This window comes from Apostichopus japonicus, chromosome 3, assembly GCF_037975245.1.
Source record: "Apostichopus japonicus isolate 1M-3 chromosome 3, ASM3797524v1, whole genome shotgun sequence".
NCBI classification, from domain to species: domain Eukaryota; kingdom Metazoa; phylum Echinodermata; class Holothuroidea; order Aspidochirotida; family Stichopodidae; genus Apostichopus; species Apostichopus japonicus.
Window position 1 is genome coordinate 18,415,307 of NC_092563.1, and position 14,724 is coordinate 18,430,030.

At 36.6% G+C, this 14,724-nt stretch overlaps 1 protein-coding gene across 7 annotated transcripts in view; it reads right to left on the reverse strand.

Annotated features, from left to right (window-relative positions):
* LOC139965308 (copine-3-like) overlaps window positions 1-13,655 on the reverse strand; it is a 105,909-nt gene extending 92,254 nt beyond the window's left edge. For 3 of the 7 annotated variants that reach the window (XR_011792220.1, XM_071967529.1, XM_071967527.1), the window contains exon 1: window positions 13,341-13,654. The gene's annotated coding sequence lies outside the window, so the exon portion shown is untranslated. Of the gene's footprint in view, window positions 1-13,340 lie in introns of all 7 variants that reach the window. The other 4 variants (XM_071967530.1, XM_071967528.1, XM_071967531.1 and 1 more) reach the window with 3 other exon arrangements.
* Window positions 13,656-14,724: the final 1,069 nt, after the last annotated feature.

Below are 14,724 nucleotides of genomic sequence, written 5' to 3' on the forward strand. Positions count from 1 at the left end.
CAAACTAAAAACTTTGATCATATGTTCAGACAGAAAGTTATTCTGAATCTAAAATGTCATAAAAACAGCTATAAGATTTATCTGTGTATATTATAAAACTTACTGGTTTATATATTTACGAGTGACCCACTTACCTGTCTCCCCACAACCTATGCACCGCATTCTACCGTGTCTAGAATGCCCTGGTAATCTTTTAACACTGTACACCCTCACTGGCCCTAATGGCCTTCCTTCATTTTCTCGCAGAGCTACTACCTGTTACCCTAAAAACGTTACGTAAGAAAAAACAAACGCATGGGCGAGAGTGTACACTAAAAACAGCCCCCAAAAACACCCTTCCCTACAAGAAAAGGATACTTATCAGGCTGGAAAAGATCCTTGGAAGTGCAGAAGTCCTGATAGGAAACTTCTAGAGTATAAATCCAAGGTAATCCAGGCGAATTTCGCAAAAAATTTTCTAACTCCGAAAAACACAGTGAGACACTTTGTGGGTAGAAAAATGAAGGAAGGCCATTAGGGCCAGTGAGGGTGTACAGTGTTAAAAGATTACCAGGGCATTCTAGACACGGTAGAATGCGGTGCATAGGTTGTGGGGAGACAGGTAAGTGGGGAACGAAGTAAATACAGTAGTATAATACTGTAATAATTAGACAAATGCAATAAAAAGTTCATGTAGTTTGCAGTTTTAACAATGAGAAATGTCCAGACTCAAACATATTCATTAATCATTAAATTCACACGTAACTTCACCCTATATTAATTGTTTTTACTTAAATTATGACCATATATTTTCTTACAATATATCACATCTTCACTTTCTCTTAACCCCTTTTTTACTTTTTTTTTTCATAAAAATTCACACTTTTACTTATAGATTGACACCTTCACTTTGCATAAATTGAAGACAAGCTTAAAAATATGAATTTTAGGAAAACAGTCATTTGAAAGTAATTTGGCCCTTCGTTGCTTCCGTAGCATTCAGTATATAAAACGTCATCAGAAATTAATACATGTCGGTTCAAGTTCTGGAAGAAAGAAATGACGTACACTACTGTGCATCCCGAAAGCTAACAAGATTTATCAAAATGTGAGAACACTTTGCCTGATTTAAGTAACTGAATTCTTTCTTTCTGAAATGTTAAACTTTATACTATCTGCTCTGTACTTCAGAGAGTTCAAACGATATAGTGAAGACGAAACAGCTCAGTAAGCCAGCAAACCCAAACTTTCCTCTACCACCATAAAAATATGCACTCAGCTGTGAACCTGAAATTTATCTTTGAAACATGCTGTGAAGTAGATCTGCATACCTGACAGGGATTTTATTTGAAAGTTTTAAATACTCATGGTACAGAGTTGTGGGCACAGACATTTAGAGTTTAGATGCAGACAACCTCTCTTGGTCCTCGAGAAAAAAAACGGCAAGTATTATTACCCAGGTTAGGTTGAAGTTACTTTGTACTTCCACTCTTATCTATTCCATACCAGGTAGTCTGAAATTTATTTTTACTTTTCAAATTTATTCTAAATCTAATTTTAGAAGTTCTTTGTGACTTTGCACGGTATGAATTGAAAACGAAAAGTAAGAGTTAATTCTTTCTGGTGGTATATATTGTATCTGCACATAGTGCACTGTCAATAGTAGGAAATATCAATTTCAACTTGAACTGCATGGTTCAATTCTGCTTTAAATACCAATAGAGATCCACTTCACAAGTTGAAGAGTACTTTTTCTTGATGCTGGCCAACCCCTCAAACAGCTATTGAGTATCATCAAATGGATAAAAAATAGTCAAGTACAAATCTTACCTGGTCTGGATAATCCACACAACAACTGCACCACACTAATAATAATATTTGCTTTTAATATACCGCTTTATACCAGCGATAGGTCTCAAAGCCCTTTACAGACGTTATATTACCCCTGGTCAATGATAACCTGTCCCAGAGACAATCCCTCCAGTCTGCAGCAGTTATATACTGCGCCCAATGACAAGTTACCTCACAGGTACCCATTTAACCCCTGGGTGGAGAGTGGCAAGTGAGATAAAGCATCTTGCCCAAGGACACAACGTAATGAACTAGGCAGGAATCGAACCAGCAATCCTTGGATCACAAGTCCGACGCCTTAGTCAATTGGCCACCAAGTCTCTAATACTGTGTCTAGAGTGACCTGGTAACCTTTGACACTAGCTGACACAAGCTGACCTGTCAATAGGGGAGGCCAGTGTCAAAAGCTACAGGGCCACTCTAGAGGCTGCAGCTAGGATGCAGCTGTTGTGAGGAGACAGGTATGTGAGGAGAGAAGTAAATATTGACTTTAAATGTTTTGATGAGGAACGTTAACTGAAGGTGATGGTTTGTATGTCCAGTAAATGATGAACTGAATCTAGGTGACCATATTGACATCTCTTTGACATCTTTGGGCCCAGCAATACCCACGCCTTGAAATTCAGTCTATGTACTGGCTAAATTCCAGTGGATTTCGCTATTTGCCATTAGAACAAGAAATCGCTGGCATTCCTATTGCTACTGTAGTAGAGACATACTGTATTGCTATATTATATTAATCAAAGGAAAATGTGAATTTTAGGGAATTGACTTTAAATAGCAAGTAGAGTAGATATTTTAGACACATGAATTTCTTAGCAAGTGGCTAAAATTATGAAGTTCTAGGCCTCAATGCTTGAAAAAAGGAGAAAAAGAAGTTCAAGTAAAAAAAAATTATTGGAATATGTGATGACACTAAAACTGACATGTTGCTCAGATATAAACCATTTAGTAGTATATATAACAGATAGAGATATCGCTAGAAGCCAGTTATGTTGTCATCACATACATAATGATAAGATGCCATATATACCGTACCGTATTGCAAACTTGAAACAAACATATCCTGACAACAGAATTATGGGACGACATGACAGTACTAAACTAGTATTCTGCCCATACCAGATGCCGTTCACAATTTCAACTCTGTTATCTTATTTCTTTCACATGATAAAATGGCTAGACATTTTACATTTTTCGTCACTGACATACGAGTTTAGAGAAATATATGCCTTCCAGCAATAAAGTGGGTTCCACAATTTATGCAACTGACAGAGAAGGATGAATCTTGGCTGCCTCTAAGGCAATAATTCTGTATTAAGAAGAACATGGGCTTAACTATAGGCCTCAGTGTTTGTTCTGGTAACGCAAGAACAGTGTGACACAAGATAAACTGGCTAGTCATAAATTAGCAATGTTCGACTAAAAGGAAAGGCAACACTCGAGTGTATACAAAGGTTAGGCAAGAGAAGTGTTATAATCTTTCTCTATAAAAATAAGTGAGTAATTGGCATGTACAACAATACGTCACATAGAGTGCCTATGATGACAAACTTGTGACACAAACTGAATGGTTAATTAATGCAGTTGTGATTGGAAGTTTGTTCTATTATATTTGAAATATTATTGGAAGAGAGTCCTGTAGCATTATTAGCATAAAAGTGCGACGGTATATATTGTATTTGGAAAAACATTACAAGATTTCTTTGCTTTTCAGGATATTTGAAAAACCTTAATTGTTTCAGATCCTTAGAAAAGATCAAATTATAATTATCAATTTTTTTATACAACAAACAACTCATGTCAATTAGTATTACCTAGATATTAGTCTAGATATAGTCTATATTTTAAGCAACATTGGGGATCTCCAGCCACGCCCTAAATCAACAAAGGATGCTGTTAAATCCGTCCTATCTACAGTTGCTTGACGAAACTTGACAGTAGCCGCAGTCTATGAAATCACTTTGAATTCCTTTTGAAGAATTTCTGATGGACACTTCTGGGCAAACTATACCTGCAAACTTACTATAATTCACACATGTAGTGTGACACTTTCAAGCTAACATAAACATTTACCACTCATAACTACTGTTGTACATTTTTAGCAACGAAATGGCGCCGGCCACCATTCGTTTGGCAACTTTACACACGTCTGATCAGCAACCAATCAGAAAGCTCTTCAGAAGTATTCTCAATCATGTCGGATAAACTGAGTTTAAGTTTTGAGCATCAGTAAACATTTTATCGAAGGACCTTGAATATACTGTACTGTACTGTTCACGACTAGCTCATGACTAGATTGAAATATATACAAAATGTTTGGAGATCATGTACTAAACAGTATAGATCTCACTCATTCGGTGAAGTACTCCCTAAATTTAGCTCTGTACTATAGAGCTCTGCACAAACAGACACTGGTGTATAGAGCTCTGCACAAACAGACACAGATTGCATTTGTGATCTGTACTATAGAGGTCTGCACAAACAAACACTCTTGCATTTGTGATCTGTACTATAGAGCGCTGTAAAAACAGACACTCTTGCATTTGTGATCTGTTCTATAGAGGTCTGCACAAACAGACAGTGATATATAGAGCTCTGCACAAACAGATGCTCTTGCATTTGTGCTCTGTATTATAGAGCTCTGCACAAACAAACACTCTTGCATAGTTTGTGATCTGTACTATAGAGGTCTGCACAAACAAACACTCTTGCATTTGTGATCTGTACTATAGAGGTCTGCACAAACAAACACTCTTGCATTTGTGATCTGTACTATAGAGCTCTGCACAAACAAACACTCTTGCATTTGTGCTCTGTACTATAGAGCTCTGCACAAACAAACACTCTTGCATTTGTGCTCTGTACTATAGAGCTCTGCACAAACAAACACTCTTGCATTTGTGATCTGTACTTTAGAGCTCTGCACAAAAAACACTCTTGCATTTGTGATCTGTACTATAGAGCTCTGCACAAACAAACACTCTTGCATTTGTGATCTGTACTATAGAGCTCTGCACAACAGACACAGATTGCATTTGTGATCTGTACTATAGAGGTCTGCACAAACAAACACTCTTGCATTTGTGCTCTGTACTATAGAGCTCTGCACAAACAAACACTCTTGCATTTGTGATCTGTACTATAGAGCTCTGCACAAACAAACACTCTTGCATTTGTGCTCTGCACTATAGAGCTCTGCACAACAGACACAGATTGCATTTGTGATCTGTACTATAGAGGTCTGCACAAACAAACACTCTTGCATTTGTGCTCTGTACTAGGGTTGGGCGATATTTGCTTTTTAACGTCACGATAAATAGTTCAAAAATTATCGCAATATTTCGATAATTACGATAATTTTTCCTTGTTGTTTTTAGTGTGTTCGCAAACACACTAAAAACAACTGCCGATTTACCACCGGTGTTTTCGCGCAGCGAACACACCAACCCCTGTTGCGTGCGAGCATAATGGCGTGGGGTCAAGGGGCCCGCCTTAGGGCCCAGTGGGGTTAAGGGATGGAACCCCTTGTGTGGGGTCCAGGGGCGAAGGCCCCGGAAAATTTTAGTATTTTTGCGTGTCTGGCGATAACAAACTCGCAGTTGAGGATTCAAAATACTAACAACTTTTTGAATATAAATTGTCACGAAACTGATGAAAATTTGAAAATGACAAGTTAGAGTAGCTATATTATGTGATAAAATGAAAAGAGATTTAATCTGTCTTACAATCTTTAAAAAGTTTAACTTACAAAACTGACGATATTATGAAAGAAACTGTGTTCGACAAAGCCCCATTTCTAGACTGCCTAACAATGAACAGCGTGCGCTATACGTACATCAGTTTACAAGTTAACTGCAGTGTTTACCCCTACTTAAATATCACGGTAGGCTACTGTACATGTGCTGCGGATTTTCCCAGGTAAATTGCCAAACAACCCCCCTAACACCTGTTTGTTAACATTTTTGGCACGTTTCCAAAAAACTTTTTATGGAGTAAACTATTTTGACTCCACTCTAGAATTAATTAGGTCAGTCAGTAAAGGATCTGTAAAGTTATGCGAAATATTATTTTAGACGTTTAAGAAAATTTATATCCCCGTAACATTAAGGTAGGTAAAACCATGGAGGTAAAAACACACCTCAAGCCAACCGACTCATCCGCATGAACAAAACAATATGTTCCCCATGATACACGAGGCACAGTCTATACCATACAGACAGCACGATATCAAGGCCCCAGTAGCTACAGTATGGCCATCTTTATGAAAGTATATCTTGCAATCCCATGTTTTAGGCCATTTGGCATGATTAACTAAATGCTAAATATTGTTTCCATATCCTTGTAGAAAACGTCAACTTCGCAAAATACAATTAGTTGTGTTTTTGTTGTTACGTGAGATTCGTAACCAACGAAGTGGTTAGGCTATGTACTATACTCCTAACTATGGTAGGATATTTTTTTTCCTTTTTTTGTGGAAATTCTAGAAAATACTTTCTCTTTCCCCCGCTTAACAGCAGATGTGGTCGTATGGTTTATTAATAAATGGGTGTACTAGAGCCTTGTTTACATGACATTTGTTGCATTTAGCACGATATGCCAGTTTCGCGTGAATTTTTCGAAAGTATTTTGCTCGATCTTTCGTAAAATTTGAAAGGTGTACCAACTTAATGTTCGTGCACATTTGGTAATTTCTCTACTGATTTTCGAGGTTTTTTATACAGTTAATGTTGTAAAGGACGGGTTTTTTACGAAGTTCAAAAGTCAGTAAATGAAGTTGATAAACTTTATTTTGTTTCAACTTTCTTAACCATGGAATGCTAGAATAAACATTTACACATAAAACGGAGAAAGGATAATCGCATTTTTATCCACACTTATTTCAAATTTCTTTCACAAGAAATTATCGTCATTTGTTCAATCCTCAAAAAATATCGTCTTGAAAAAAAATTATCGCGATATTAATAATTTTCGATATATCGCCCAACCCTACTCTGTACTATAGAGCTCTGCACAAACAAACACTCTTGCATTTGTGATCTGTACTATAGAGCTCTGCACAAACAAACACTCTTGCATTTGTGCTCTGTACTATAGAGCTCTGCACAAACAAACACTCTTGCATTTGTGATCTGTACTATAGAGCTCTGCACAAACAAACACTCTTGCATTTGTGATCTGTACTATAGAGCTTTGCACAAACAGACACAGATTGCATTTGTGATCTGTACTATAGAGCTCTGCACAAACAAACACTCTTGCATTTGTGATCTGTACTATAGAGCTCTGCACAAACAAACACTCTTGCATTTGTGATCTGTACTATAGAGGTCTGCACAAACAAACACTCTTGCATTTGTGCTCTGTACTATAGAGCTCTGCATAAACACACTGCAACTTTATTGTGCACACGAAAAAATATAAGACATTTCTACAGTAACACAAGGTACCATTAATTTTGATATATTTCACCAACTTGTGGCCGGTGCACAATTTTTTGGTATATTTTCTTTTTATTTATGGTCTTTGATGTATTGATTGAATACGTATAGTTTTTTTGCAAACGTAGCAATCACATTTTGACTAAATTTAATCAAACTACTCGTAAAATCATGTATCCAGATGAAGGATTTAATTTAACTAAATGCACCATAATCATAAACAATCATAAACAGAGCAAAATCAGAGAGATTGGCATGAACATTGTCCATAAATGAAAAAATCAATAAATAAAAAGAGGGATTGGCATTAACATCTTTCACACAAAAAATAAAACCGTTGCTGCTCGTTCAGTAAAATGGCAAATTTACCATATGTACAGCTATCATATACAATAATTCTTCAATCAGCCTGAGTACATGCTGCGTGTGTTGGATAGCTCATAGGACATGATCATGAGATTTAACTGACAAACACAATTATTACCCTTGTGACACAGATGGTACGGTACAAGTGAGTGGTTTTTTTTTAATAAAGCCTACAACATTATTAGAATTTAACTTTGCAAAATTACAGTCGAGCAGAGTATGTGTAATTTTGTAGGGGGGAGGTTGGAATTATGACATTAATATTCGTATGTGCAAAAACGTGCTAAGTATTAAAAGATGGCTGCATGTACGGCTATATGTACAGTTGAATCTTATATGCCTGCCAAAAAAAAAAAATGAAATATGATGCCATTAGATTGTCTTTGCAATCTGAGCTGGTAAGCTAGTTCAATAAACGCAGAAACATGTGCACACTATCTATATAAAATGAAATATCTTTACTTTATTAACAGTAACTCGTTCGGGTTCAAATATTATCAAATTTATGCCTTACATTTTCAATATTTTAATACATTTTTTCTGGCATCCATTTTTGTCTTTTTTCGCCGATCTAGACCACTATGAGAACTGACGTAACCAAACAGTATTTTATTTGTAATTTTCATTCCCCCTCAAGACAGCCAGTCAGTGTGAGGGTAAATTGGTAACCTTATTATTTCTCAATTCAGCTGTACAGTACATATAGTGAGGAGGTTGAGGAAGTGTAATTGATGGAGAAAGAGCGAGAGAGAGAGATTAAGAGTAAGCCTATACCAGTGGAAGTTGGGTAATGTAAGCAGACGTACCCTAGTGCTTATATATTATATACAGTCAGAATGCACAAAGCCTGTACGAGCCGCAATTATGATTATTATTATTATTATCACAAGAATGAAATCTATGACAGGGTTGCTTTTACGGTACGGTAAACCGAACGATGGCAAGATGATGTGACGTCGTCTAGATGTATGTGCTGAGTGATGTTTGCACTCAGTAATTGAGTGATACATTAATATATATATATGTCTGCCTGTATTTCGGAAGCAATATAGGCCTGCATGTCTTACTGTATGTAGTGAAATGAAGAATTTTTTAATGAATGTTTAAGTTATAAGTATTATGGATGATTAAGGCATCTATATTAGACAACGAAACTTCAGGTTGTACAGGCCACTCGCTTGGTGGGAGACAAGAAGGATAGGAATGAACTTAAATAACTTAGTTGAAGTATGCTTAAATTATGCTGTGCTATGACACAAGCTTCTCCTCCTCCCCCCCCCCCCCCCCACCAAATAAAAAAGAAACATGCTGAAATACCAGTTTAGCAAGTTATTATCGGTTTGGTCATCAGTACAGTTTTTTGTTTCCTATTTTGTTTCTAAGAAAATTAATTAATGACCTCTCAAAGCGTTAATTCCACATGTTCAATCTCTCTAAATTTGTTATCCCTACCTGCTGTTCAATACTGTACATGGCTACCAAAATGACCTCTCTCCCTGCCAACTCTCACTCTGTACCCAACCACTGCCATTCCCTTCCCTCCCTACCCCCTCCCCCTCCCATTCCTACTTCTTTATAGTCCCTGAAGAAAGAGGGACATCATGTACAATTTTAACCATTTACATGATCACAAACCTTTTGAAGGTTTGTTACAGTGGCAGACAATTAATGTATCACTTACAGACTTACAGACTTAAAATCTGAGAAAAAATTCAAACTGTGGTTGGAAACTTCCATCTCAATATCTTCTTCCTAACTCATGATTTATAGTTGATTGAATGTAAACCTTCCATTCCTCCAGGGAGTGGTATGTCAGCATGGTAGCTGTTCTTCACCTTCAAAAATGCTACTCTCCTAATTTAATTTTTTTTGGCGGGGGGGGGGGGTTTGGGGGGTGAAGGGAGGAAGAGGGATCATGATTTATCCTTGAAATGTGACATATTTATATATTTGCTTAGCTGTCAATGTTCTTTGTAGTTATAGAATGCAGATTTTTTGTAGAAATATTTTTTCATCTCCGCCCTAAGTAAGCTAAATTTGACAAAGAAAGAAAGATTTAATCTGAATTGCAGTGCTGTTATCATTCACTTGGTTGTTGCCAGATGCAAATAACACACTATTTCCACATTGGAAAAATTTATATCTTCTTCCCCCACCCCCGCCCCCACACCCACACACAAAGAAATAAGCAGAATATTACTGGGCATCTCTTATCAGTGTGAACTCTACAATTTTGAGCTTTCCCAGCATCTCTGTGAAAGCAATGAACTTTAGCAACTGCAATATATCCTTTTATATACCATACCAATTGGCAGTCAGAACTTAACGTGCTTCAAACTGAGTATCATACAGTGTTATCAGGTACTTAACATTAATAACACTTGGGAGAACTTTTGCTGGTATGTATTTAACACACATTTATGCAGCTGTCACTCTATATTACTTTGAAATAAAATTTCTCTGTAACAATTTGTACCATAGATAATATATCATAGATCTATAATATACGACTACTTAATAGCTGATAAAATTACGTTCCAATCAAATTTTTATCTCAAGAGCGGGGAATGAGTAAATCCAGTAAATTGCATGTATACATGCTCAGCAAAATGTTCAAAAGATTTACACAATGGTGAAATTGCTACGCAAAATGGTCAAGTATGCTATACTCAAGTGCAAAACGTGCACTGTATGACAGTTTCTGTTGAACAGGAAACATGGAGTAGTATTTTATGTTATCAAGACTTTTCAGAGATCAGAGATTTCAACAACACTGCACTACACAAAATCTGAACACTGAATATCAGCCAGTTTCAAAGCCAAGTAGTAGAATGTGGAAAGACGTTTGGGAACTGTTTTGTAGTTTGTAACCCCCCGCCCCCCCCCCACACCACAAAATGTAAAATATTATTAATGATGGCTTATTTGGGAGAAAAGTTCAGAGTGTTGTCCTGAGTAAATTAATAAATGGTTGGATCAGGGAAATGTTGACAAATTTATCAATATTGGCACCCACATGCAAACAGCTGTCTTCAGTGTAGCAGTTGTATCAGCATGCATACATGTACAAGAGCTGTATGTTCCAAAAACAATTAAATACTGCATATATGATATGAAAAAAAATTGATTGCTACGGAAAATGATAAACAAAACAGATCTGTTAGCTTTTCAAAGCAATTTTCAAAGTTTAACCAGTTTAAATGTGTTAGTATTCTTCAATGTCAGCAAACTTTGTTCAGGCCTATATACTCGAATGGGAATTATCTCCTACATTTTGTATATATTACACTATTATTACTAAATAGCTGTTTTACCTACAGTATTATACAGACCTATACAGGTATATATATAGACTACATGAGTAGGCTATGGTTAGGGGAGTTCCCACAACTAAAAAATATCAAAATCATTGTTATAATAATATATAATATGGTCCAGAAAATTCAAGCCAAATTGTGAGAAATTCTGTATAGCATTCTCTGTGCAGTTGAGCAACTAAATTGTGGTACAAAGTACAAACTTATATTTGTTTGTGTACAAGATGAGACTATATAGTCTGTTATAGTCAATAACGTTCTCTAACCAGTGGCAGTATCTCAAGTCCCTGATTCATGTGAGCTAGGTTAGACCTAACTGTAGGACTGCCTAATAATATGAGAGAGATAAGAGATAAAACAAATCCAGCTATAAATTTCAGGAGGCCTATTATCTCTTGAAATCCCCTTCCTGCCCATTTCCATGTTGTTGAAGCAAACAAACCTGGGATGTTATATTAAACTCACAGGGTCAAACTCATGGCAGGCTTATACCACCCATTGGGGATGTTATCATGGTAACATAATTTAACATTAACTTTAATTTTAATTTTTTTTTTTTTAAATACTGAATTACTACAGTAACTCAGGTGTCTTAAAATTGTAAACAATTAACATCCAAAAGAAACACAAACGTAGAGTTTATAGCGCGGAATTTAAGGAATGGATAAGAACAAGCTGAATTAGGCAACAATGCAATGTGCCTTTCAAAAACACTTTATAAGTACAGTACTGTAGTTTACAGTCCAGCACAAAGCCCTATATTTTGGTACATTATCAAATCACTTAATCACATACTAAACAAACCCTCCAAAGCCACATTTCCCCAGGGTCTAATAACTATAATCCAGGGTTTTATTACCACACACACATATACTGTACATTACACAATAATTGTCTGCTTGGTAAATGAAGTATGTGCTACTGCCTGTTTAATTTCTCTCAAATGCTTGAGCTGTGGAGAATTACTTAGGGATGGGCCACTTATGGGATGAATAACCAGACAGAAATCTTAGTGCAGCTGGGACTTAATGATTAACATTCATGAGTGTTTTATAGTTCTTACCATGCATGCAGAAACAGTATTGTTCAAAATCGTACAATAAATTCAAAGTGTATTATTTATGGCATATAATTGCAATCTGTTAGACTGTGTTGTTAGTATAAACACCAATAGTTTTTTGTGAACAACAGAGCCTCCCATCCTCAAAACTGCTTTCTTGGCAACCCATGTTTGTGAATTCCCTCTCGCTACTCTCACGACCCATAAATTTCTGAGGCCTTGAAAAATCATCCAAATATTTACTCCCTTGTGATTGATGAATAATTGAACTGTGAATCGACTGATTTGATTGCAATTGATTGCACATTAGCTGAGAGTTAGAAAATATACAGCACACAGACATTTATCAAAAGTTCTCCAGACAGACAAACAGTTTACGTTCCAAATATTATACAGTATACATTGCATTGTTTTCCCAACTGCCAGACTCACAAACGGCCACTGTTATTTTGAGCATGGCAAAGCATGTTTAGATTGTAACCCATAGATAGTGTTTGTCTATGGCATATGTGAAATATTAACTTAAATATGTACAGAATAACAACTCCAAACGGCTAAATGCATACAACTCATAGATGCTAGAATCATACTTTCTCATAAACACACACAATCAATGTTACAAATCCACAAAAAGCTGATTTAAAACTTGATGTTAACCGGAAAAGTGGTTTAAACATTTCATGCAATGATAGGAAGTATAACTTTGCAGCTTTTAAATGACACAAGTACAGGCTGTGGGATGAAGGTCCAGGGCCATACTACCTTGGACCAAGGTCCAATTTACCAGAAGGTAATGTATATGACCCAAGGCCAAGGCCTGTGTACAGTACACACAGCTATAGGAGCAAAACCATACCATATTGACTAGGCTATGGAGTAAACCTATGGTCAAGAGTTTTCTTAGTTCTGGCAAAATCCCTCAAAAAGTCTCCTCTCATTGGAACTGGCAATTGACAATGATACAAACTTTGGCAAGTAGCTCTGCCTAATATTGAGAGAAAGTATAACTATGGTCTGGGAAGTATGATCAAGTAGCCTTGGGTTACAGCACTAAGCTAGACTTGGCCTACGTGAAATAATTCCAAAATTAGGCCTAGATTTTCGTGGGTCTATTCATTCATACTCGAGTCACGGTGCTATGTCAAGACTATCCAAAGATCATATATCTTTGGCAAACATTGCCTTGTAATTTCACCTAGTTACTGTAAATATACGTTCTCTGTCAATGCATAAAAACACCGGAATTGATATCTCGAAAGCTACCAGTAACAACTCAGATTGAAGATAACCTTAACAATTTCGCGATACCACATATTTGGTACTTACCGAACGTTAACGTAAGATGTAGAGATTGAGATCCTTACTGATTGCTATTCTTCCTCGGCCAGTATAATTCCGTTTACCTTATTCGTAACAGAATGACCAAATCCTGACAGTGGTAGGGATTTCCAAGAAATATGTCCTGTTTTATAGTAAAGCTGCAATCCCTAACGTAAGTCTATCCGGATATTTTGCGTGCTGACCTCTTTCAGTCCAAATCCAAACTGTTGTGTGTGTGATTTTCAAGTTGTCCATGCAAGACTAGAGTAGCTTGGATGGCATTAGTCCGTGTGCAGTGTTGATGGAAAACAATTCCCCGCGTCAGTGTTTACTTCCGCATCGTTGAACTGCTAGCTGAAATACCTGGTAACTTGGAACTGCTAGTAAACTACGGAAGCCTATAAAATAGCAAATCGATAATTCGCTATTTTGTGCATTTCAACAGTGCATAAGTGCATTTCAACAATGCATTGATAATAATAATTATTTACCTAAGCACACGATTCAAGCAGTTTGATTCTAATTACAATATAGCAGAGAACCTGCCCCTCACTTGACCTTCCAAGATCATTTCTGATTACTTCTCGGTTTTCCTTTTATCTGCGGTGGAATAGGAATAACGTGTCCTCTGCGAAACGTCGCTATAATTAGGCTATTTGCTGCATGGAAAATTCTAATGTAAACTGTAGGTGTACCGTTGGTTTACTCTTAATGCTTTCGGAAAGAGCAATTCAAGAAATAAATTAATCCGTAATTTTTTAAATCTTTTTCATTTTTAACAGAGATCTACGTTAATGGAGTCACATGCATGATGCTATTGGTATGATGCTGTAATTCCCCAGGCTTTAGGCCTATAACATCTGTTTCGGTAGGCTATAATTTACGAATTTGATTTATGACGCAACATTATACAGCTTTGGACGAAACTAAACTCTCTTAATGAATATTATCGTATTTAGGTCGTATATTGAAAACTGGATAAGTCGGCGTGCCTATATGTATAGGTCCCTTTATATAAAGTATATATACAGTATAGATGGTAACATTAAACATATAACCGTGTTAGTTGACGACAAGAAAGGGTCGTTGGATAGGGGTTGGGTTGATTGATCACCTCAATGAACGAAAAGTACGATTTTGGTATATTGAAGGGATCCTGTCTTTTGAATACAAAGTGACAGACTAACTATAGTAGTGTTAGCTCAGTGTTAACGCCGGTGCCTTCCAATCATAAGGTCCCCGGTTCGAGTCACTCCAAGATTAATGCATGTCGTCCAGTTACAGAGTTGTTGACAATTGACAATTTATAATTGTGGACGTTAAATATGAATGTAAGAGAATGATTTCGGTCAGCTTGCGGCTTTGATAAGCCAATGAGGCTTCTTCGCGA